Source organism: Pipra filicauda, unplaced genomic scaffold, assembly GCF_003945595.2.
Source record: "Pipra filicauda isolate LSUMZ 115617 unplaced genomic scaffold, ASM394559v2 scaffold54_size4384275_pilon, whole genome shotgun sequence".
Lineage (NCBI taxonomy): Eukaryota > Metazoa > Chordata > Aves > Passeriformes > Pipridae > Pipra > Pipra filicauda.
Window position 1 is genome coordinate 1,959,896 of NW_024104698.1, and position 23,869 is coordinate 1,983,764.

General features: G+C 35.7%; 1 protein-coding gene across 5 annotated transcripts in view; it reads left to right on the forward strand.

The window, feature by feature from the left end:
• MGAT4C (MGAT4 family member C) overlaps window positions 1–23,869 on the forward strand; it is a 343,947-nt gene that overhangs the window by 184,192 nt on the left and 135,886 nt on the right. For 2 of the 5 annotated variants that reach the window (XM_039387269.1, XM_039387270.1), the window contains exon 1: window positions 20,288–20,437. The exons of the other annotated variants lie outside the window; for them this stretch is intronic. The gene's annotated coding sequence lies outside the window, so the exon portion shown is untranslated. Of the gene's footprint in view, window positions 1–20,287; window positions 20,438–23,869 lie in introns of those variants that run through there. 5 annotated transcript variants of the gene reach the window in all.

Genomic DNA, 23,869 nt, shown 5'->3' on the forward strand with positions numbered 1-23,869 from the left:
GTGTTTCTAACCTTTAGTGTGTTCAATCAGCAAGATATTCTGAAAACCCCAAAGGAGTTTAAGTCCAAGGATTACATGTCTAAAGTGGTTCATGGATATTCCGGGATAAAATAGTAAATACCTCGACACAATAATTTTTGAAAGTACATATAAGATAGTACCATCCACAACCAGAAAGAGGAAGTAAAGTCATCTGGGGAGTTTGCAGAGGAGTTTACACACCTGTTCATGCTAAGCAGATTTTGTTGCACAGTTCAATTTATGATTCTGTACATAAAGCAGTCGAGAACATAATGGCAAAAGTATCCATGAGGAAACACACATTATGTCTCGCTCAGCAAAAAACCCCAGTCTTTCCTCCAAAGAAAGGTACATTATCATGCAACGTGTTATTGAAGAGTGTAAAATTAGGAAAATATGACGAGAGGAATAAAAATAGTTATCTTTAAAATTAGAGAAATTTTGAATGAGCTAAAAAATTAATATGAATTTTCTTGGGTCTGCTGATAAAACTAGGCATTTGCATGAAATCTCTCTATTTAACTTGATGTATCCGAGACAAGTCTTAAAAAGGTCACGTTTAGATGACAAATCCCATTTGTTTTCAGCAAATTGTGGATGTATAAACTTTTACAGATTATGATCAGGTATTTTATTTATATATATTTAAATATATATATTTGTATATATTTTTATACATAAATATTTGGGGACTTGGTTGTTGCTTATTTTATTGTTTGGGTTTTTTTCTTCAGTTGTGGATGATAATGACATTTCCACAATTTCCCCAGTAAATTAAATCCTGTAGACCAAAATGTGGCTTTGAACAAAAAAGTGCATAACTGTTCATAGAGTGAAAGTTGTGCTTTTGACTGATTGATAGTTGAATTTAATATCTACAAGAAACTTAGCAAATAAGTTTCAGGTAAATCTCTGAAGTTTTTACACATACTTGAACTGAGTGCTCTATAAGACAAAGAAGGAATCACAAATGCTAATTTACATAATTGTGAAGGGAAAATCATAATGAAATCATGTCCTGTGCTTCATCAGAGCTGTGAACTAATTTCAAATATCTGCTCTGGGTTTTGTTGTACATTGCTTTCACTGGAAATTAAAGTTTTAATTTTCTGAAATGCATCTAAGGAACTCTTGAGTTAAGCCTGTGGAGAGGAAGATATAGAAAGAAAACAATGTTTGTATGTTTAAAAATTAAGTAAATAGTACAAGACTAAATATGTATACTTAAAATTGCTTGAAAACTCAGCTGATGTTGTACCAATTTTTTATAGTTATGTAACAAACATAATTTTTCTGTGTGTTTTCTCACATCAAAGGCAGAATCCTGTGTGTAACCTGGACTTTCTTGTTTTTCAGACTTTCATTGTCCCTAGTGTATTAAATCTAGTGTATCAAACCCAATATTAAAATATGCCATAGCAAAATACACAGAAAAAAAAAGCGTGTCCTTTCTGATTGCTTGACCTAAAAATAGAACTGTGTCCATCATGTAGCCACAATATACTGTTAACTGGAACAGCAACAGATTTAGTATCTGTACATTTTATAAATAATTACAGGGTGAAGGTTTTTCCCTTATCCTAGGCAGTAAAAGTCTTATAATCCCTATTGTCAGAGTTAATTTTGATGTGCAATAATATAGGAGAGGAGAAATACAAGTAAAAAAAAGAATATAGAGACAAAAATCAACAATCATTCTGCAAACCAGAAAAAAAGCAGAATGAGAATTTGTTTTACAAGTCTTTAGAAATATTTTTTCTTTCTTACCATCTGACTGTTCCCATAACTGTAAGACAGTTGCATATTCTTGGCAATGTTTGTATGTAAAAGCCATAAAGACTGGAACTTCAAAAATATTTTAGTGCTATGAATAATATGGTATCTCATCTAAGCTTTTTCAGTATGATCTTTGAAATAGGTATGATTATGCTGAAGTTATAAGAACTATGTTACATTATTTATTTTGATGGTTACATGCGCAGTTAAAAACTAACATATGTCCCCAGATTCTTTCACTTTCCATTATGCCATTCTTTGCCATACTTTTTAATTAAACTGTGTGTTCATTTTTTTCCTTTTTATTTTAAAGAAGAAAAACGTAATTGTTACATACAAAATGTTTTTAAGTATCTGTGAATGAATTGACCTTACATTGTAATTTTTGCAAAAGTAATGTGCCAGAGAGAACAGAGTAGAATAAGTTTTCTTTCCTTGTAAAGCCTCCCAACCTCAGAAACTAAGTGCCACTAACAGTGATAGCAGAAACCTTCAAGAAAAAAAGTACCACTCGAAGTTGATGAACAAATCTACTAATTTAGTATGTTTTGCTTACAACTTCAAAACTCTCATTTATTGTCTGTTTTTCATTATACCCTGGTCTTGTTTCAAATCCATTCCAAATCTCAAAAAAGTTTTTGATTGTTCTGTCATTCTCATTGTAACCTGGAGACCTGCTGTATCACTGCATGCTTCTCCAGGAAACTTTAAAGCACTCTCTATGACAGAGCTGAACCCCTAGAACACGTGCCCAGGTAATCCTGTCTGTACATGCATACATACACATGATTTATATTCTCAAGCTTTGACATTTTTTCTGGTCTATCTATATACTCTTGTAGCTATATGATTTCCTAATGATACAAAATTTCTAACTCATATTGATCCTACCTCCTACTGCCCTTCATTACGTCCTTGGAGATCAGTGTGCTCCTCTTAGAATACATTAGTCATTCATTACTAACGCCATAAAAGCCCTGAAGTCCTAGAAGAGAACAGTCTTTCTTTTTACCTTTCTGTTCTCTCACTATTAATAGATAACTCCCAGCTGCTATTTCATTTTTCTTCTGTCATGAAAGCTGTAACTACATGATTAAAATGGTGTGCAGCTCTAAAACTACTATCAATTACACTAATTAAGGTCAAACAGAATGGAACAGCACTCTTTGTGGAAAACAATGTAGACAATGTAAACCTCTATTAAATTAACAGCATCATATGTACATATGACAGTTTCTACAGATCTTATTATTAATTATTTCTATGTAGTATTTTATATTCACATCTCTAAGATGTGTTTTGCTCTTTTGCTTCTGAGAACAAAAGACTAATCTGGAGATTTTTTTTTTTAATGGGTAGGTAGAAATGACCTCTTTTTATTAGAAAAATCATTTTCTTAGGTTTTGTTTGTGCTTAAAGAAAGCTCATTATGAATTTCCAACATTTGCCTTCCCTGCAGCTACACAGAGGCTAAAGAGTCAAGGAGGACTTGACATAGCTGTAAGAAATATATTTTAGCTGGGTCTAAAATCTAGTTTTACAGTGGAAAATTAATGTCTCCTCTCAGCAGCTATCCCTCAGTACCATCTATCTGAAAGACAACTATATGAAATTACATTTAGTGGAAAATAGTATATATATTCTAAGAGAATTCTTCAATGAAATTAATGTTCTGATTCCTGTTTTCAATCATGCAAATTATTTTCATTCAGAATGAGAAAGAAGTAGCTGAAATTTGGTTCAAGGAATTAAAAAATAAAACAAATCACCAAACAATCCAACCTTAAATATTTCAAATGTTTTATTCAAAAAATGATGGCATTTTCATCTCTTTACTGAGAGATCCTATCTAGGCCAGCATCTCTCCTCATGTGCAGTCATCTCTGAGTAAACAGTCATTCTGCTTAACCTGTAGGGAACTGCAAGGAAGATATTTTTCATTTTAAAGGATACGCAGAGCTGGAACACGTTTCCTGTGTTGATACCAGCACTGTTCAGTCCTGACCATCACAGTGTATTGCTGCTTACTTGCATGTCTGGAATTAGGGTTCTTGAAGGCAGCTGAAGAAAATTATTCATCATGGAAAGTCAGTATGTACAGAGAATATTGTCCTTGAACACGTATAATCTTGATCAACATTTCTTTAAATATGAACCATGGCTAGTTCCAAGTACAAAACAGTGTTTCACAACAGAAAATAAGAAAATACCAGATAGGAATCCCTTCTTTTTAAGCTTTTGAAGCATAATCATTGTCTCGTTATGAGTTTCTCTAATGCTTCAAGGTGTTGAATAATGCATACAGAAAGTGAATGAGAGTGAGGGGTTTAAAAGAGCTGCTTGAGAGAATAAAGGATCATAAGCAGCAACGATGACTCACTGTAACCCATTGCAGACAAAATGCTCTGTGCTTAAATCATTCAGACTAGAAGGGTGTTGTAATTTAATGTGGTTACTATTCCTCTCTGATTACTTCCCAAAGAACTTTTCTTAATGAACTGAATCATTTCTTTAAAATATTTTTGGTGATCAAAAATTTAAAAATGTCTCATCTATCTTTTAAATTTCTTCTAAATGACCTCAAATTAACCTAAAATGACATTTCACTCATAAGAGATGTTTTGGTACACAGTTAAAGCTTCAAACTAATTTTTGACACAGTCTTATTTAATCTACAAAGACACGACTGAATTTAAACAACTAAGAGCTGCACTAGTTTAAATCTACTGGGGATTCAGCCTCACCTAACTTGAAGAAAATAACTGACATTTTGTTATTGATTATGTGTTCCTTATCACCTTGAGGTAAAGCTAAATAAATGGTTGGGAATTTTTACACGAGTTCTGCAGATTTAAGAGCAGGTCTTAATTTGATAGAGCTTCTTTCTAACTTTTTTTTTTTCCGCAGTGACCCATTCTACTCTGCGCTGGTGTGGCTTCAACTCAAGTCCTGTGTGCAGTTTTGGGCAGCGCAATAAAAAAAAGATATAAAGCTATTAGAGAGCATCTAAAGGAGAGCTACAAAGATGGTAAAGGGTCTATAGGGAAAGCCGTACAAGGAGGAGCTGAGGTCACTTGGTTTGTTCAGCCTGGAGGAGACTGAGGGGAGACCTCATTGCAGTCTACAACTTCCTCGTGAGGGGAAGTGGATGGGCACCCATCTCTTCTCTGCAGTGACCAGTGACAGGACCCAAAGGAATGGCCTGAAGTTGTGTCAGGGGAGGTTTAGGTTGAATATTAGAAAAAGGTTCCTCCCCCAGAGGGTGGTTGGGCACTGGAACAGGATCCCCTGGCAAGTGGTCACAGCACCAAGCCTGACAGTTCAAGAAGTGCTTTAGACAACCCTCTCATGCACATGGTGTGATTCTTGGGGCTGCTCTGTGCAGGGCCAGGAGTTGGACTTTTATGATCCTAGTGGGTCCCTTCCAGCTCAGGATATTCTATGATTCTATGATTCTCATGTAGAATTGTCTATTCTTGAGATTGGACTTGATGACTCATTCTGGTCCCTTCCAACCACACCCATTCTGTGATCCTGTGATTCTGCAACACTTTTTTAGTCAGGAGCCATCCAGGTAATGTAGTCTTAAAGCAATTTTTATGAAAATATGTGATTTCAAAAGTGAGAATTTCAATCACAGCTTAAATTTCTGTCACGCCAGCAATGACATTTTCTATCAATTTCATGAGGTTAACTTACAAACAAGGATCACATGGCGAAGAAATAATGATTGACAAGGAGATCATAAGTATAGAAGTTGACCAAAGGTCTGAAATGGCATCATAGAAGTCTGAAATATGAAGTAAACAAACATTTTGACCAGCTCCTAAAACACACTCAGGACTTACCTGCAGATTTCAGTGTATCCACAAAAGCCATTTTATTTCAACTGTTAAATTTAGTTCATGTTAATAATTCTAAGTCAAATGAATACATAAAAGAAAGAAAATAAAAACAAACCATCTATCTTGTCAATAAGCATACTACCAAGTAATGTGAAGATTGAGTTTTGTTTTGTTTTGTTTTGTTTTGAATAAGACACATCATTTATATCAACTTTGAAAGCTCATAAAAGTCAGATAGTTTTGGCTGGTTTATGTTAGGGTTGTTGGGAGGTTTTTTTTCCCCAGGGGGCTTCTGTTGGACTGTACATATCTAACAGCTGCACACAAATAAACTGGGGAAACTATAATGACAAGTCTCATTTGTATGCACAGTGACAATATAAAGACTGTTTAAAGGATTCAGTTGGACTTAGGCGATTCATAGACTTTGTTCCTACCTTTTGCCACAGGGATGAATTACAGTCACACTGCAAATTTGATTGTGCACAGAGAGCATGTGGGAGGAAAGTTGTGTAGCTAGAGGCTCAAAGTGCACCTTACTGAGACAAAACAGAAGCAAAATGGCAAAAATACAAATAAAATATAAAATCATTAAAAACTGAAAAATATATGGGATGAGAAGGGGACACTGGGGACACAGAGGTGAAAGAAACTACATACTAATGCATTAGATAGCAATTAATTGTTCAAAAGAGTATATTTCTTAACCAGTTACTGTTTCAGACCTTTTGCAGAAACCAAGAAATGATGTCAAGGGAATTGTAATAAAAATTCTCTCATTTAAATAAAAATTAAGAAAAACTGTTTTGAGAAAACTGTTAATTTCATTGAAAGAGGCAAAGCTGGGTTCAGAAATTCAGGACATGGAAAGTAAAATTAGATATGAAGATTACTTTTTAAGTCAAAGAAAGATAGCAAAGGTCATACAGATTATTAATTTCAGAAAAGAAAAGATAAAATAGGATTTAAACTTTATTAATTTCCTCCAAAGCAGATGAAGTAGAATATATGAGTCATTAACTTCAATAAGGAAACTCAGAAAAGATAATATTTATATAATTTTGTTACCTAAAGTATGGTAGAAAATAAAAAAATAATGGCTAATTATTAGCTGAATCCGAGGAAAGGTTATATCATAAGATATACTTTAGAAGACATTTGGGATTTTATTTATATTAAAGCAAGGTTAATGCAGAAAATGTGAGTCTACATTTGTTTTAGAAGTGTAGGGGGAAAAGCCTAGTAAATATGGAGCAGGAGAATATCTACCCGTGAAGTCAGCACAGTCAAACAGTGGTCTGTTTCCACATTTTTTCAAGCATGTCCTCAATTGCTTTGCTTAAATAGGGAAAAAGCATGTTTCACTGTGGTATAGCTATCATGTCCTCAAATAAACAGAAAATTCACTGACCAAGAAATATATATAAGGGACTGTATAAAATTTTTGTGTCTAAGAAAGATAGGCTTTACGCAATGTATTGGGTTTGTGTGGCCAGGTTTTGGTAGTTGAGGGGAGATACAGAGGTGGCTTCTGTGAGAAGCTGCTAGAAGCTTCCATCATATGTGGCAGCCAATGCCTGTCAGCTCTGGATGGACCTGCCGCTGCCCAAGGATGAGCCCATCAGGAATGGTAGTAACACCTCTATGATAACATTTAAAAAGGAAAAAAAGTTATTGTGCAGATGTGATTGTGGCCAGAGAAGAGCAGAGTGAAATTACATGAGAGGAACAGCCCCGCAGGCACCAAGATCAGCGGAGGAGGTGCTCCAGGCACCAGAGCTGAGGTTCCCCTGCAGCCCATGGTGCAGTTCATAGTGGAACAGCTGTCTCCCTGCAATTCATGGAGGACCGTAAGGATGCAGAGATCCACCGACAGCCCACGGAGGAGACCCACGCTGGAGCAGGTGGATGCCCGAAGGAGGCTGTGAACCTGTGAGAGGCCCATGCTGCAGCAAGGCCCTGGTAGGGAGGGACCTGCAGACCTGTGGAGAGAGGAGCCCATGCTGGAGCAGATTTTCCTGGTAGGACTTGTAGCCTTGTATGGCATCCACATCGGAGCAGTCTGTGCCTGAAGGACTGCATCCCGTGGAAGAGTGACCCATGTTGGAGCAGTTCATGGAGAAGTGTTGCCTGTGGGATGGACTCAGAATGGAGAGTTCATGGAGAATTGCCTCCTGTGAGAAAGACCCCACATTGGAGCAGGGGAAGGACTCCTCCCTGAGCAGCAGCAGGAAAAACATGTGATGAACTGACAGTAACTCCCGTTCCCTGTTTCCCTGCACTACTGTGGGGAAGGAGGTAGAACCTGGGAAGGAGGAAGAGGTGAGAAGAATGTGTTTTTATTATTTATTTTACTTCTCATTCTCCTGCTCTGACTTCGTTATTAATAAATTCATTTAATATCCCCAAGTTGAGTCTGTTTTGCCCATGATGATAATTGCTGAGTGATCTCTCGATGTCCTTACCTCAACCCATGAACCCTTTGGTATATTTTCTCTCCCCTATTCTGTTGTGGAGGGGAGTGATAGAGTGACTTTGGTGGGTACCTGGCATCAGCTAGGGTCAACCCACTATACACAAACAAACAAAACATTTATTTCATAAAACTAATTACAAGTAAGAGAAACACAATCAAATTAATACTAAAATAGTGGATTATATAATTTCATAGAACCAAAAAAAGTGTTACACTGCAGATGCAGTGAGATATTGTGCTAATAGGTACTAATGTACAAAAACAATTTCTTGATATGGCTTTCAGAAAGAAGTAACAAGAGGGAAAAACTTACAGCAAAGGTGTAGCATAGTATGCAACTCCAATTTTGTCATGTTGGTATTTCTCACAGATTTTTCTCTTAAGAAAATTTCAGTTTCATGCAGAATGAAGCAACGAACACTCTGCTCTAGATATCCCAATGTCTACTTCAGCAAATAAAAATATATTTTGATGTTTGTTTCACAAAAATTAAATCTATTAAAATCTTAGCCTTGTGATTAAAAAGTAAACACATTATGGAGAAGTCCCACAAGTCCCACCTCAGAAAGCACATGTGTTCTCACAATCCTGCTGATGAAAATAGCTTTATTCTTTTGATTTTCCTCCCATGGTGTATCTTAGGCAATATTGAGACAATAAAACCTTTTATTGCTTACCATTCTTCCTGTGCTTCATCTACAAGTTCAAGATCTATATGCAATTTATGCTCACACTCTCTAGAATTACAATAACTGGGATTATTTCAGCTCACAGTTCAGTTTTTAAGTACATATGAAAAGGAAAAAGAAGTAAAACAGATGTTCTTTGTAAAGCTGATTTTTTTAATTGCTGTTTAGTTAGTTGGTGTGTAGGATAGAAGCACATAAAATAAGAGATCCAGACAGTATAAAAAGGTGTGTTGATGTTAACCTCCTTCTTTCCATCTGCCAGCCCACCAAATGAAATGGCTCATTCTATTGAGTTGATTAATAATACTATATTTTCAATAAATTTAAAAAACAGTGCTGAAGATGTACTTTCCTAGTGCAAGACTTTACAGAGACTATAGTTCACAGTCCCATTGTTGTTAAGTTCTGGCTTCCCTGGACTATTTTTCCAAACAGTCTATTTTTCCAGTGTTCCTTATTTTTAGAACATCAGACAAAGTCTACCATCCCTAGAAATAAGATTAAGGCTCAGTTTGTTGAGGTTCATCACATAAGGAACATTCATAATTTCATTCTGGTTTTGGAATGGAATATGAGTAGAAAATGTGTATTGATGCAAATATTATGGAAGGAACAGGATCTCTGCTCACAGCATTAGGATGGACTAAAGGAGATAAATGCTTATTTTGGGAAGTAACAGAGGCAGGTAATCCTAGGTAACATTGAAAAGGTGTTATTTCACCTCAGCAAACAGGATTCAAATCAATTACCAAAATATCCAGTATTACTTGAGACGGTGACTGTCATGGTCTAACCCCAACTGGCAAACAAGCCCCACAGAGTCACCCACTCACTCCCCCACAACTGGGATGGAAGAGAGAATTGGAAGCAAAACTTGTAGGTTGAGATAAAGTTGCACACATAAGCAAAGCAAAACAAGGAATTCACTCACCACTTCCCATGGGTTGCCAGGTGTTCAGTCACCTCAAGGAAAAAAGGGCTCCATCACGCATAATGGTGACTTGGGAAGACAAACGCCATCACTCTGAACTTCCCCCCTCTTCCTCCTTCCCCCAGTATTATATGATAAGCATGATGCCATGTGGTGTGTAATATTCTTCTGGTCACCTGGGGGCAGCTGTCCTGACTCTGTCCCCTGACAACTTCTTGTGCACCACCAGCTATCTTGTGATAGCTGGAGTGAGAAGCACAAAAGTACTTGGTGCTCCGAGCATTGCTCAGCAATAACAAAAACATCTCTATACTATCAACACTGTTTTCAGTACAAATTCAAAACACAGTCCCATACTAGTTACCATGAAGAAAATTAACTTTACCCCAGCCCAAACTAGTACAGTGGCCTATGGTATTGGAGATATCTGCACTGGGATGGCAGATAACTTGTCAGATGAGGTTTAGGTTAAGGGAGATTTAGATTGGATGTTAGGAAAAGGTTTTTCACCCACAGGGTGGTTAGGCACTGGAATAGGCTCCCCAAGGAAGTAGTCACAGCACCAAGTCTGCCAGAGTTCAAGGAGAGTTTGGACAACACTCTCAGGCACATGGTGTATTCTTGTGGTTGTCCTGTGCAGAGCCAGGAGTTGGCCTCGATGATCCTTGTGTGCCCCTTCCAATTCAGGATATTCTCTGATTCTATGATCACTGGAGATGTCATCCCTCTGTGCCTAGGTCAGATGGTTCTCAAATAGCAACAATCAAATATAGGTTCTTATATTTAAACAGCTGAAATTTTCCCAATGGTCTGAATAACCACTAAAGGAATTATTCAATTGTTTGAACATAGAAGTGTTCTGCTACTTGTGATGTTTGGGTAATCTGCCTGACCTGCAGACCTCAGACGAGGAGTGTGCAGGTCACCTGTAACTCCAGTGTTCACCTGTCACTTCTCACAAAGGAGACTTCAGCTACATTGACATGTTGATTCAGATAATCTTGGCCATCTCAAATAACATTAACAACTCTCATTTTTAGACAACTGTATATGGCAATAGATACCGAGCTTAAGGCAAACTGAGCTTATTTCTAGGCTCCAATGATTGTATTGATTAGTTCTGTCTTGATTATAAAGTGAGATAAGATACCTAACTCATATGTAGATATCTGAATTTGTGAGTGTTAATCTAAAACTGAATCCCATACATAGCAGAGCATTACCATTTTAAATCACAAAGACAGATTCAAACCAAGACAGATTTAATCTAGCAGGCTAATTGAAAATTCTCCCTAAAATTCATCTGACTATCTTGTGCAGAATGGTTTGATCAGCTTTAATTATTGCAATTACTCTAAAACCTAAGATGCTATCATTTTAATAGACTACTTAATAAAGTAGTGGTTAGTGTTGTATCCTGTATAGGCTTTGCAATCTACATGAAAGTGTATCTGTGCTTTACTGAATATTAATTCTGAAGACATTAACTCTTTAGGAGGACAAACAAATTACATGTCAGTATTATAACACTCAAAACATGATCTGTGGTGGCAGATAATTATGATTTGGTCATGAAGTCATAGAATCATAGAATGTTTGGGATTGGAAGGGACTTCAAAGATCACCTAGCCATGGGCAGGGACATCTTTCAATAGACGAGGTTGATAAAACTATCCAAACTGACTCCGAATACTTCCAGGGACTGCGCATCCACAGTGTCCCTGGGCAACATGTTTCACTGTCTCACCACACTCATAGTAAAGAATTTCTTTCTTATATCCAATCTAAATCTACCATCTTTTACTTTAAAATTATTTTTTCTCTCACTACAACTGTCCCCTGGAATTACTTTTATTGAACAAAGTTGAATACTTGTACTAGTAATATCTTTTTGTTATTCTCTTTTACTACCATCAGAAACTCTATTTTTAAATATGCTTACATGCATTTTATAACATACTATATGCTTCATACATCATATATATAACTTTGTATATTAATATAAAAATAACAGCAATTCACTGTCGTTTTTTAAACCATCTCTTCGGCCACTAATGGAGACTTCTGACACCACCTGCCTTTTCCTCTCCGGTTTCTCAAAACAATGTCAGAATGAAGATAGTGTCTTCAAGACTAAGTCACTTAATATGTTATCCTCCTCAAGGTCTTTGTCTTATATCTGTTGTTCCTTAGCAATCATTACTGAAGACAAGTACCTGGCTTAGTGTCTTCCTTTTTAAAATATATTTTTCCTATATTTTCAGTGTACATATATTAAGAATGCAATGACTGTATTAGATATTGCTATACATGGGTTTGGAAGCAACCTTTTTGTGTATAAATAACAAAAATGTAGCTATTTGTCAGTTCAAATTTGACTTTAGATTGAACATGTCAGAGAGGTTGTTTGGTCAGTCAGCACAGAACTGTACCTCAATCAGTAACCTCTGCCTTTTTAGTGTGCCATGATTTTGTATACTGTCATGCTAGCTACAGAAACAAGCTCTTCGTTTCATACTGGCTCAAAATCTCCTGATAAAACACCAAACACTGACATTTATTCTGAATAATTTCCTCTTTGATGAACTTTCAACTGAACAGCTAAAAATGTCATCATGTTAGGATGACACTCAGGAACAATTTTAATCCCTGTGTGAATGAGGAAGGGTTGTACAGCTTGTGCACTGGTCACTATGTCATGTGATGCATTTGGTATCCCCTCTAAATTTGCATGTGGCATGCTCAACACCAGAAATCTTCAAGAGTTGGATGCCTGAATCATATTCTGTAGTGATCATGAGGGCTGCTCTCAAAGACCAGTGTTTCAGACTTGGACCTACAAAAATTACCTTTGCTTACTGATTTAAATGTTAATGGACCTCCCTTCACTGCAGTAGTGTCTGAAAATGCCACTCCAGGATGTTCGACTATCTTACAGGTCAAGATGTAGAAATGAACATTTATTATTCAAAGTACTATTTTCATTCTTTTACCCCATGATCCTTACTTTGGATAAATGATACAACACAGCAATCAGAACTTCCAGCAGTGCTTTTGATCTTTCTGTTTGGGCTTACACACATAGATAGTGTTATCAAAATGGAAATTAGAAAAAAAAAAGCTCTGAAGTTTGTACATTATAATTTAGGTTATGTTCTGACTCCTGTGAGTGAAGTCATTATGAGTTTTTCCTCTTATATTTTTACTTACCAAATAACATTTCAGGTTTTGAACTTTAAATGCCTTATCTAGGCATCATCATCATCATGGCTCGGCTTTGTGAACAAAGATTTGGGAAGGGCTCTACCCACGTTTGTTACAAGTACACTGGTGGCTAAAAAGGCCAATACGAGATAGACACGTCCGGTTGCAAAAGACACAGCAGAAAGACTCCTTAGGTGGTATATTCTCCAAGGCACAATTCCTTCTGCATTGTCTTTTCTCCTCAAGAGTGATCCTGCATGCTTTCTTAAAAGCATCAGCAGTGTTGAAGATAGTGTGCCTCCAGACGTCCCGACTGGAGACCAGAGTAGACCACTTCTGTTGATCAATATGGCCAAGGTTGAGATGTTGTTTCAGGGAGTCCTTGTATCTCTTCTTCGGGGCTCCTCTCATGCAGCAGCCAGTGGCAAGTTCACCATAAACCTTAGGGAGGCGGTGATCTTTCATCCTTGAGACGTGCCCTGCCCAAAGCAGCTGTGTTCTCAGCAACATGGCCTCAATACTTGTGACTGTTGCTTGTTCTAGAACAGATGTATTAGTCACATAATCTGACTGGTGAATGTTTAGGATTGTGCAGAGGCAGCGTTGATGGAAGCGTTCTAGGAGTCGCAGGTGGTGGTGGATGACCCATGATTCAGATCCATATAAGAGAGTAGACAGCACTATGGCTCTGTAAACACTGATCTTTGTACTTTTCTTCAAGTGTTTATTTCACCAAACTCTTTTACAAAGCTTTCCAAAGGCACTTTATGCCTTTGCTAACCTGTTGTCTATCTCTCCATCAATCTTACCGTCCAAGGAGATGAGGCTACCTATGTAATTAAACTGCTGGACTGATATGAGCTCTGATTTGCCAATGATGATATGGGGGTGATGGAAGACTTCCTGAGGTGCCAGTTGATAGAGAACTTCTGTCTTCTTTAAGCTGACTTCCAGCCCAAAGAGCTCAGCAGCGTCTGCAAAGCAGGATGTTAAACACTGCAGAACTGCTTCTGTGTGAGCAACAAGGGCGGCGTCATCAGCATAAAGCAGCTCCCAGACAAGATGGTTTAAGGTCTTGGTGTGGGCCTTCAGTCGCCTTAGGTTGAAAAGGCTTCCATCAGTACGATATCGAATGTAGATACTGTCCTGATCATCGAGGTCTGCTGTGGCTTTTTGGAGCATCATGCTCCAAAAGATTGTGAATAGGGTTGGTGCAAGAACGCAGCCTTGTTTCACACCATTCTTTGTTAGAAAGGGCTCAGAAAGTGCATTGCCATATCTGACTTGGCTGTGCTGATCCTCATGGAGTGAGATGATCATTTTAAGAAACTTAGGGGGACAACCTAAACGTTCCAAAATCTGCCATATGGCTATGGTAGGCATCATAATGAAGTAATTTATTAGTCAAAACATAATTGATTAATAAATACAAGATTTTCAAAACTATTATGGAAGTTAGGTGCTAAAGGGATGATTTCCAAAGGTATCAAAAGACTACTTGGGACCTATGCTATGCAGAAAATTTGTGTGATTGTGTTCTTAGGTTTGTCTTAGAAATTTTTTCCCTGACATCCAATAATTCTGAAATCCAAAAATTCTTCAGAGTTTGTGTATGAATACCATCTAGTTCTGGAATCAGATTTGTAAAATGTTTCTCTGAAGATTACAGTTACGGAAAATTTGTAGCCGTTTAAAAAATTGTGTCATTTTGGCAGGGTTGATGCATCTCAAGGGAGATGCTTGTGACCATCTTGTGACCAGCTGAAGTATTGCAGTGATGTGATCATCAGAGCAGTAAAAAATATTTCCAAATTTCTTAATCTATCTAGATGATATCTGTGTCATGCTCAAATGAAGGTCAGTCAGCTGAGAGTGTTCCTGATTTGCAATAGCAGTTCAAACAGGGTCTGTTTTGAATAAACATGATATTGCTCTTAACTGAACATATAGGAGAGGCACTCCACATGCTCTCTGTGGCATGACTGATGCCCAGTGAGTACATCTTCATGGTTATGCCCTTTCCTCTAAGAACATTTTGGTGCATTCACAGCTAGCCCAGCAATATCTGAACCTAGGCAGTAAAATAGCCGAGTCATAGATATGTGCAACTTAGAGCTTAAGTCACTTTTGAAAAAGTGATTTAGCCTTCTAACTCTGTAGACATTTTTACGTTAAATTTAAAATTTTTCTGATAATTCTTCTATTCAGTGTAAAAATTTAATCTTTGCATAAATTTTTTTTTAGAATTTTGCAAATTCTTGGCCCAGGTGCCTTTATTGCATTATTCCAATCCATACAAAACTGCCTATTTTTAAAAAAAAACCCTGTATTAAAACAGACCCTCACATAGCAGACCAGAAAAAACAGTCAACTTATCCTGATATAGAATGTGGGCCCCCCTCCATACAAATGCAGACAAAAGTTGAAACCCTTTTCTTGTAACACTCTTTTCACAGTTTAGTTTATGGAATGAAAATGTAACTTCATGACATAAATGTACTTTGACATTCTCTGATGAAAGACCAGAACTGCTTTTATGACAATGCTCTGACAAGTGGTGTGCTGTTACAGTTGGCTATATGAACCGGTCACTGTGGGATTGTAATTTGCAGTGAATCATCTGCTCTAACTGACTGAGTTCAGGTTCATGTCATGCATTGGACAGCTTGCTCTATCTTCACAGAAGTCTAAACTACCTCAAATTACCTTTATCCTTCCATCATATCACCTTTTCTCTTTAGACCATTTTAATCTACGTCTCTTCTGTTGCACACCTTAACCTGGTCAATGCTGATGCAACCTAGGTTACAAACCATGATGTTGGAATTTCACATCCCAAAGTTGTGCTTTTTTCATTATATTAAATGCTGAGAGAGTAGGCATGTGCCCCTAAGCCATGAATCATTGCTTTGCTGCCTTGTTAATGAGTTAGTGCCCAAGTTAGTGATCCATGATAAACATTCATACATGCACTCCTGCCCCACACTACTTAAAAAGAATTTTACTCTTTTTCATTAAGAGGTAAGTCGCATCAATCAGTTTTGCATTTACTACAGTCTATAAGCTCCCATCCACTGATTTATAATGATACGTGCAAAGGGGTTTGGTCAAAGACAAATTTTAGGTAACTCAGAATTCCTTACTCCTTCCTCTCTGAGGGACCAGTGATTCCACTCCAGAAGTGCCATCAAAGTGCCATCAAAGACTGCATATAGACAGGTAGCTAGGCCAAACAGTTTCCTTTGAAATGACCATCCAATGGACAAACTATTTCCGTGTGAAATTATGCATTTTTTTAGTAAAGCTTCATTTTAATTTACTGAGTTTCATTGACAAAGAAAATGCTTTCACATATATTCTCACTAATCCTTTCAGCTGTGAGTGATGCTCTGGAAGAGAGCTGAAACTTGCTATTTATGTTTTTTTGTATTTTATTAATTTTACAGGGCACAAACAGTTATTCATTGTATGTAGTTGATCTGTACATATAAACATCTCAGAATTTTTTACCTTAAAATAAAGCTATCTATTAGATTTTAGTAACAGTAACATTCTTGATGAGTTTAGGTATTAAGAAAAATAAAATATATCATTATCTATAGAGGAAATCTATCAACCTAAGTTTACCATTAAGCATATAAGCACTTCCTTTTTTCTCAGTAGAATATTTTGTATTCTATAAGTTGAATCTGTCAAAGGCTATGATGGGTTTGATAGTGTAGAAATTGAAGCCTGAAGAACATACGGGTCTGAATGGAGATTCTTTCAAGACTCTAAAAATAAAGTTTGTGCTGTTAAATATTCCTCTTATAATCTACTCAACGCCTAGCAAATTTTACCTCTTCATTGTGGTTAATTAGTGCATAACTACTGGGATTGTTTGGAGATTTTTTTTAAGTTCCTCAGGAGGTACAAAAGCCTACTTACTATAAAATTAAAAAAAAAAAAAAAACAACAAACAAAAGCCAAAAAAACCCTGTGTTATGATTTTCAAGTTGAGTATTGCAAAAAATAGTGACCATGCAAACAGAGCTGCCATCTTGTGGATATAAATCTCCTAAGAGCATGTAGCTCATGTAGCCTGAATTAAGGAGGGAAAAAAATATTTGTGATAGTTATCAGGTCTACCTAACTTGACATTCATTTCATAAACAGGATTATGAGAGCTATAATTTTGAGCTCATATATTCAATCTCTAAAAACTCTTATCACCTGAGTTCTAATGTCTCCCAAAATCTCTAAACCTAGACTTTCCAATATTAATAACATATAGGTTAAGCAATGCTGAAGAACTGCTTGTGTTTTTCAATTAGTGTTTGCTGCAGAACTATGTTTTGTAATATAAATAATTGGTTTAACCATTAGATTGATGTGACAGAAGTAATTGTCAAGCAATTAAATGCAATAATGATTTCAGCTCATGGGAAATATATACTAATAAACCTGAGTTTCCCTTTGCTTGAGGACTAAAATATCCACTCTAGTAAGATTCTTCAGCATTATTCCTACATTGATTGATATTAGGTTATAGAAAAAAATACAGCTAGTTACTGAAAATCACTGGACACTTCTTCATTTTCTTGTTCTTTCCCTCTTTCTTTTTCCATGTGATTTGGATTTGAAACTATGGTGGCAAAAAATATCACTGACAACAACAGTCTGTGCCAGGCATGAGAATTAACAAGCTTGTCTCTTCATATATACAACTCAAGGCACTATGATAGGAGTATAAGAATTTTGTGTTCTTGAATTTTAAACACAGTCATGCACACTCTTCTTTGAGCTCTTGTAACTTATTCAAAATATTTATTTTCTTTAAATAATTTTTCATTTAAAGAAATGACTTTACAGATTTTTTTTCTGAATTGTTTGATTTAAATCTTATAATTTTTTTCACTATTTCTATTTCAAACTGCTTATAACCCACGTGTGACAGCATGGGGAAGTGTGAAAAATGCTGTTTGACTTGATTAGGATCATGGAACTGTTCTGTTATCTACAGCTATTACTTTTGCTCTAGCATAGATCTCCAAATTCAGACATGTTTTTAAAAATACTGGTGATAGATATTTTTGAAGCAAGAACAAATTGATAATTTACCAATACATTCATAAGTAGTTCAATTTCAAAACATTAATTTATCATATATTACTGCAGAAAAAAAAGACATTTTATAAAGAAAATGTCAAATTTTACGGGCCATTTACTAAAAAATATTCTCCACTAATATTCCAAATTAGCATTTGTATTACACTTTCTAAGTAAATTTTCTACTAATATAAGTTACTATTTAGTTCATAAAGCATAGGTGTTGTATTATCACTATAGGAGAACATACTTTATGAACACTGAAGACTTTGTAAAAGTATGGCAGTCTACCATTAAAGATGATCTAACAGGTTATCTGTGAGTGATATGCTCCGTTAAGGTATAAAGGGTAGTCTACATAAGGATAAAAAATGTATAGAACTTTAATTCATCAGGTTAAGATTAACCAAATACTGGAAATTAGGGACTTTTTCAGGCTGAATCAGCCAATATAATCAAATTTTGTCGACAATATGTCATCTAGACTATTTATAGCATTAAATATTAAGGAAAATGTAACTTTTACATATGATACATCTAAGCATACTTTATCTCATCAATAATTCTTTTCCTTATAACTCATATCTTCTTAGCAATTACTATGTCTTACCTTGATCATTAATCAGCAAAAGCAACGCTGGCATTCCCATTGTCCAAATTAATTTTTTCTGATCTGTAATTCAGTTTTGTCACTTTGAATAGCAATGAATCTTTTTTTTATATACGTTTCCATCTGAACTCCCATGTTTTCTGAGCAGAAATAAATGAACAGAGGCTTTCATTTTGGCCTAAAGTATGTTTTGACTAATAGGTTAGCCTCCAGATCCCCACACAGAACTGCTGTTTATTAAGTCCACAGAATTTAATCTCCTGAGTCTCTAAAAAACTGTGAAAGAACCACAAAGAAATAACAGAGCTGTTTATCAAGTTTATTATAGAAATCTTATCTTTCATGTCTTATAGATTAAGCTAAACTCTATTTGATTATATTTCATTTTTCCTGTTTTTTTTGGTATAGTGTTGTTTGTTCTTTGGTTTTGCAGGTTTATTTTTTTCAAAGAGAACAAACTGAGTAATAATTTAAAAAAAAATTATTTTTTTTTTTTCCTTTCTGGTCATGAGGAATAGCAGACCATAAATAAACTCATGTCGCATATAATTTACTGTCAGTAAATACTGAATTCCTATTCATTGAAATAAAATATTAGTTTCCATAGATTAAAAAAAAGTTTATATAGAACAAAAGATACAAATGTGTGTCAGATCAGATTTTGCATTTTTCTACACAGCAGTTGGATTTTTTTGTGACTTAAAGGTCAGAGATGAAAATATTCATTAGTGGGAAAGCAATTCTAACACTGATTTGACTCAAAAGTTCACATGATTTATGATATTGCCTGTAACATAGCAAAATACTTAATGTCACTATATTTAGGACATCATACATTTGATGTCCTTCATTTGATAGTGCTTCACACCTTACTAGTACAGAATATCTAGACTGCTACCTAACATTCAAAGAATAACTGTGCATGTACAATTGTGCATCTTTTTACTTTTGCTGTTAGTTTTAAATACTTAAAAAGATACAATAATCAACCTGACACTACAATAGTGCAATATTCTTGAATTTACATCCTTTTTCCACCAGTGTATGTCTTTATTAATCTCATGCCTTAAGAGAAGGCAACGCAAAATCATTTAAAAAGTGAGTTCTCCAGGTGCTGCATACATTAACCTTTCCTTTAATACCTCTTCTGTACAATATTTTGATGATTACTGTCATATAGTAAACAGATTATGAAAATGCAGTTACCTGAGGGTCTTGTTTAATAATTTAGACAAATTAGTTTTTAGAATTTACTTAATTGCTGCATTCAATAGCTAAGTCACAACAAGCACCTGGTCCCCAAAGCAGGAGCTTCTGTACAATCTTATTTTCTGCAAGGGGAAAAAAAAAAAAAAAAAAAAAAAAAAAAAAAAAAAAAAAAAAAAAAAAAAAAAAAAAAAGAAAGAAAGAAAGAAAGAAAAAAATGAAAGGGAAAAAAAAAGGGAGACAAAAAGAAAGAGGAAAAAAATTAGAAAGACCCCACCTGTGTGTGTGTGTATCTAATGATCAGAGACACCTTTCAGTCGGCGGCCGGCAGTTTAGGGTTAAGGGCCGGTCCAGGTGAGGGAAGCCAATGAGCGCCCGCCCGGGGCTGTGCCTGACATCATCCCGCCGGGGAGCGCCCAGCTCGGCCGGGGCAGCGCCCGCCGCCGCCCAGCCCCGCCGTGATGGATGTTTACAGCTCCTCCGTGAAAGCCAATTATCTCTCTTTTGTATGAGGCCCAGGGATCTCTCAGGCTGCCTGTTCGCTCACGGCACTGCTGGATCGAGCTGAAGCAATTGTTTTCCCTGTGTCTGGTAAGAGTCTGGTCTGGTTTGCCTTCTCTTCAGAATAAAGGTGATGCGCCTAACCTGGGAGGGGAATTGTTTTCATAGTTCAGAGGTTTATATACCTATAATATGTAAAAAGCAGCTTTTTGCTGTCAAAAAGGAGATCCTTTAGAAAGGGAATGGTTTTAAAGGAAAAATAAGTCTGTGTCTGGCAAACTCTACTTTACAATATGGAAATAAATAGCTTGCATGTTTATGCTGCTCTTCAGGTGAACTAAAGAGTTATTAGGCTGACAAGACCATCTCACAGAACCGTCATTTAATACCTGTATTTTCCTTCCTTTTCCTTTAACACCTGTGTTTTTCCTTTGAAATCTAGCTTTTGTTGATGAACAAAGAAATGGGGAGATTTAAGAAGAGGAAATTTAATATTGTAACAACTTTAAAAAATGTCTGGAATACTTTTGCAGATATAAATCAAAACCTGTGAATAATAATACCAAGATGTTAAAGTTCCCATTTCTGGAATTAGTTACTTTGTTTTGCTAATTTCTGTGATTAAAGTACTACGAAACTGAGTCAAAGATTAAAAGTGTTCAATGTACAATATGCTGGTAGCAGAACACCCAACAGAGTTTTTTGTTTGTTTGTATATTTTTCCCACTTAGTTCTGTAGCTTGTCTTAAAAAATGTCTCATTCTAGAGAGGTAGGTATACGAGTATAGACATAGAGGCTGAAGAACAAGTGTTTATATCTTTTGCATTATTAGCAGCTTTGTGGTTTGCACAGAGAAGAGGGAGAGGGAAAGGATTCTGTCTATGTAACTTCCTAATTTTGTAACAGAATAAGTACATTTTAAAGCTTCTGAGCCAATGTGGATTTAAGAGATTAGAAGTGACACTGACATTGACAAATCAGATGCAATAAAGAATTTAATTGACTGAAGGAGTTCAGGGGCTGCTGTATGAAGAATCCAATAACCAGTTTAACTAGTCAAGTAGTGTACCTAATAGGAAATAATAAATAGCAAGTTCCAGTTAATTTAAAAGCTTGATGACATTTACTTTATGGTGATTAGAATTCACTAGGCCACTTAAGAACTCTCTGTATTTATTTCAGTAATCCATGATTATACAATCCATGATTATACAATACAAAGTTTTGAATAATGACATATGCAGTGAGTATTACAAGTGCTTGTAAAATTGAGATATATTGTCATTCAATCCAGCTATGATTAGCTCTGCTCTAATCACTGTCAGAAGAGTAATAGTTATTTTCATCTCAAACACCACTTAAGACAGTAGGGCTTCTCAGCTGTATTACACTTCTCTTTACTAGTTCAGTCCTGTCTATGCAGCCCTTGGTATTTACCATTGTTAATTCAGCTCTGGATATCAATGTGCCAAACAATCCCAAGCTTCTTTTAAATGATATATCTATAAAAAAATGTGTTCTTCTAACCCCATCCATATTAAAGTGAAGCATTTATTATGCTTTGTTACCTTTTTGCTAGCAAATTCCAGTTCAAAGGTGAGATGACCATGACCTGTAAAGAAGAGGAGTATTTAGCATTTTACTACCTTACCCTTCTTCTTAATCATTATTGAACTCAAGTTTATTTTATGTTAACCTTGAAACTATGCCTTCAATACTTTTTAATTAAAAAAAAAGAAGTGTTTTCACCTCTCCCTCAGTGTTACATACCTACACACTGCATAGGTCCATCTCATTTATCTGCTTTTTTACTAAGCTTCGTGTCAAATCTCACACTGTTTCTGTTCCTACTCAGTTTAGCCAAAATTCAAATATAAACAAATTACTGTTGTTTCTTCTAAAATACAGGATGATGCATATAATATAGATGTAACGCTCATTTGTTACATGCTCACAATGTTCTCATCTGAAGAATTCAAAGAGTGTTTTTAATAAATGTGTCCCTTTATGTACCAATGCATATTGCTTTATTAGATAGTAATCAGGGACCTAAGCAAGCCAAGGAAACTTAATGATATGATAATCCAAATAGATAGCAATCAACTTCTTATAGGAAACGAGACCTTCTACTTCAGTTTTAACCTTTCAAAAGGAAAAAAATAATTTCTGGTAGACCATTTTACAGGGAAAATATGGGTGGTTTTTTTTCCTATTTTCAATCCGAAACTAAGTTTGAGAGAAAAATATAAAGAAAAACATATCTTTTTGCATAAACTAGTTTTGTAATCTATGTTTTTTTTCTTTAAAATAATAAAGATAACTATGATAATGCTAGCACAAGGACTGCATAGCAGGATTGACTATTGGTCTGGAAAAGAGTCTCTCTTGTCCTGTACTTGATCATACTCCGTAAAGTCCATATTTCATCAGTGATCCACCATAGTAAAGGTAGAATTAGTGTGAGGTTGCTTGATTGTATGCATAGGTCATTTCGTTTGTCTGATTTTCTATGAATGAGTCAACTTGTACATTTTCACAATAATATCAGGTAATAACGCTCACAATGAAGATTTGAGTCATTCCTCCTACGCAAGTTATTCAGTTTTCTTGTCAGATAATTTTGAGCAAAATGACAAAAGGAATTTTTCTTTTTTTACAAAAATTCAATGCATTTGGTATTTCTTAAAGAAAAAATAAATGTCAGCTAGACAGAAATATGACAATAACATCAACTGCTGAAAAAGTATCCATATCACCAGTAGTAAAAACTCAAACTAGAAATAATTCTTCTTCCTCCATAATTGACAAAGGAATATTATCCTTAGAAAATACAAATTAAAGTAGTATTGTATCAGTGCATTTTCTTTTGTATCCAGCTTCAGGAAGTACAGGAGACAGAGGAATTCTTTCATATTGGAAGCTTTGGTCCATGGGTCAGGTTTTTGTTTTATCTAAGATAGATTACAAGGAGACTCCTCTCGGATCTTCCAAATTATAAAAACTGCCTTAAAACCTTGTGCTGCAATCATCCTCGTTGTTAATCACTGAGGTCCTTTACATGTTAGGGTGCCAGGTGAGACTCAAGAGTCTGTTTTGTTCCCTTAACTTTTCTCTCCTTATGTTCCATTACCCAAGCTGAAAAAAAAAAAATATCCTTTTCACCAAGTAATGATGAGGAGATTACAGAGTATTTCTACTGTGGGAAAAGTGAGATGCAGATCTGCATTTGTTCCTCAAACTCATGGTTTTCCTTTGGAAAGAAATCCAGATGGACTGATGTGGAGAACGCACCTTGGAGTTCTCCAATAGGATACCCATCTGAATGATGAAAGGACCAGTAATGTAAATTATGCATTTGTCAGACAGTACAGACAATGTCAACTTTTTTGGTTTTCTGTTTCATTTTGAATCTTAAATGAAGTCCAATGAATGTCCTGGAACCCTATAAAGATTGTACTAAAAGACAATCATGGTCAAGGACTTATAACTCAGATTTTGAAGTCTTTTTGCAACTTCAGTCT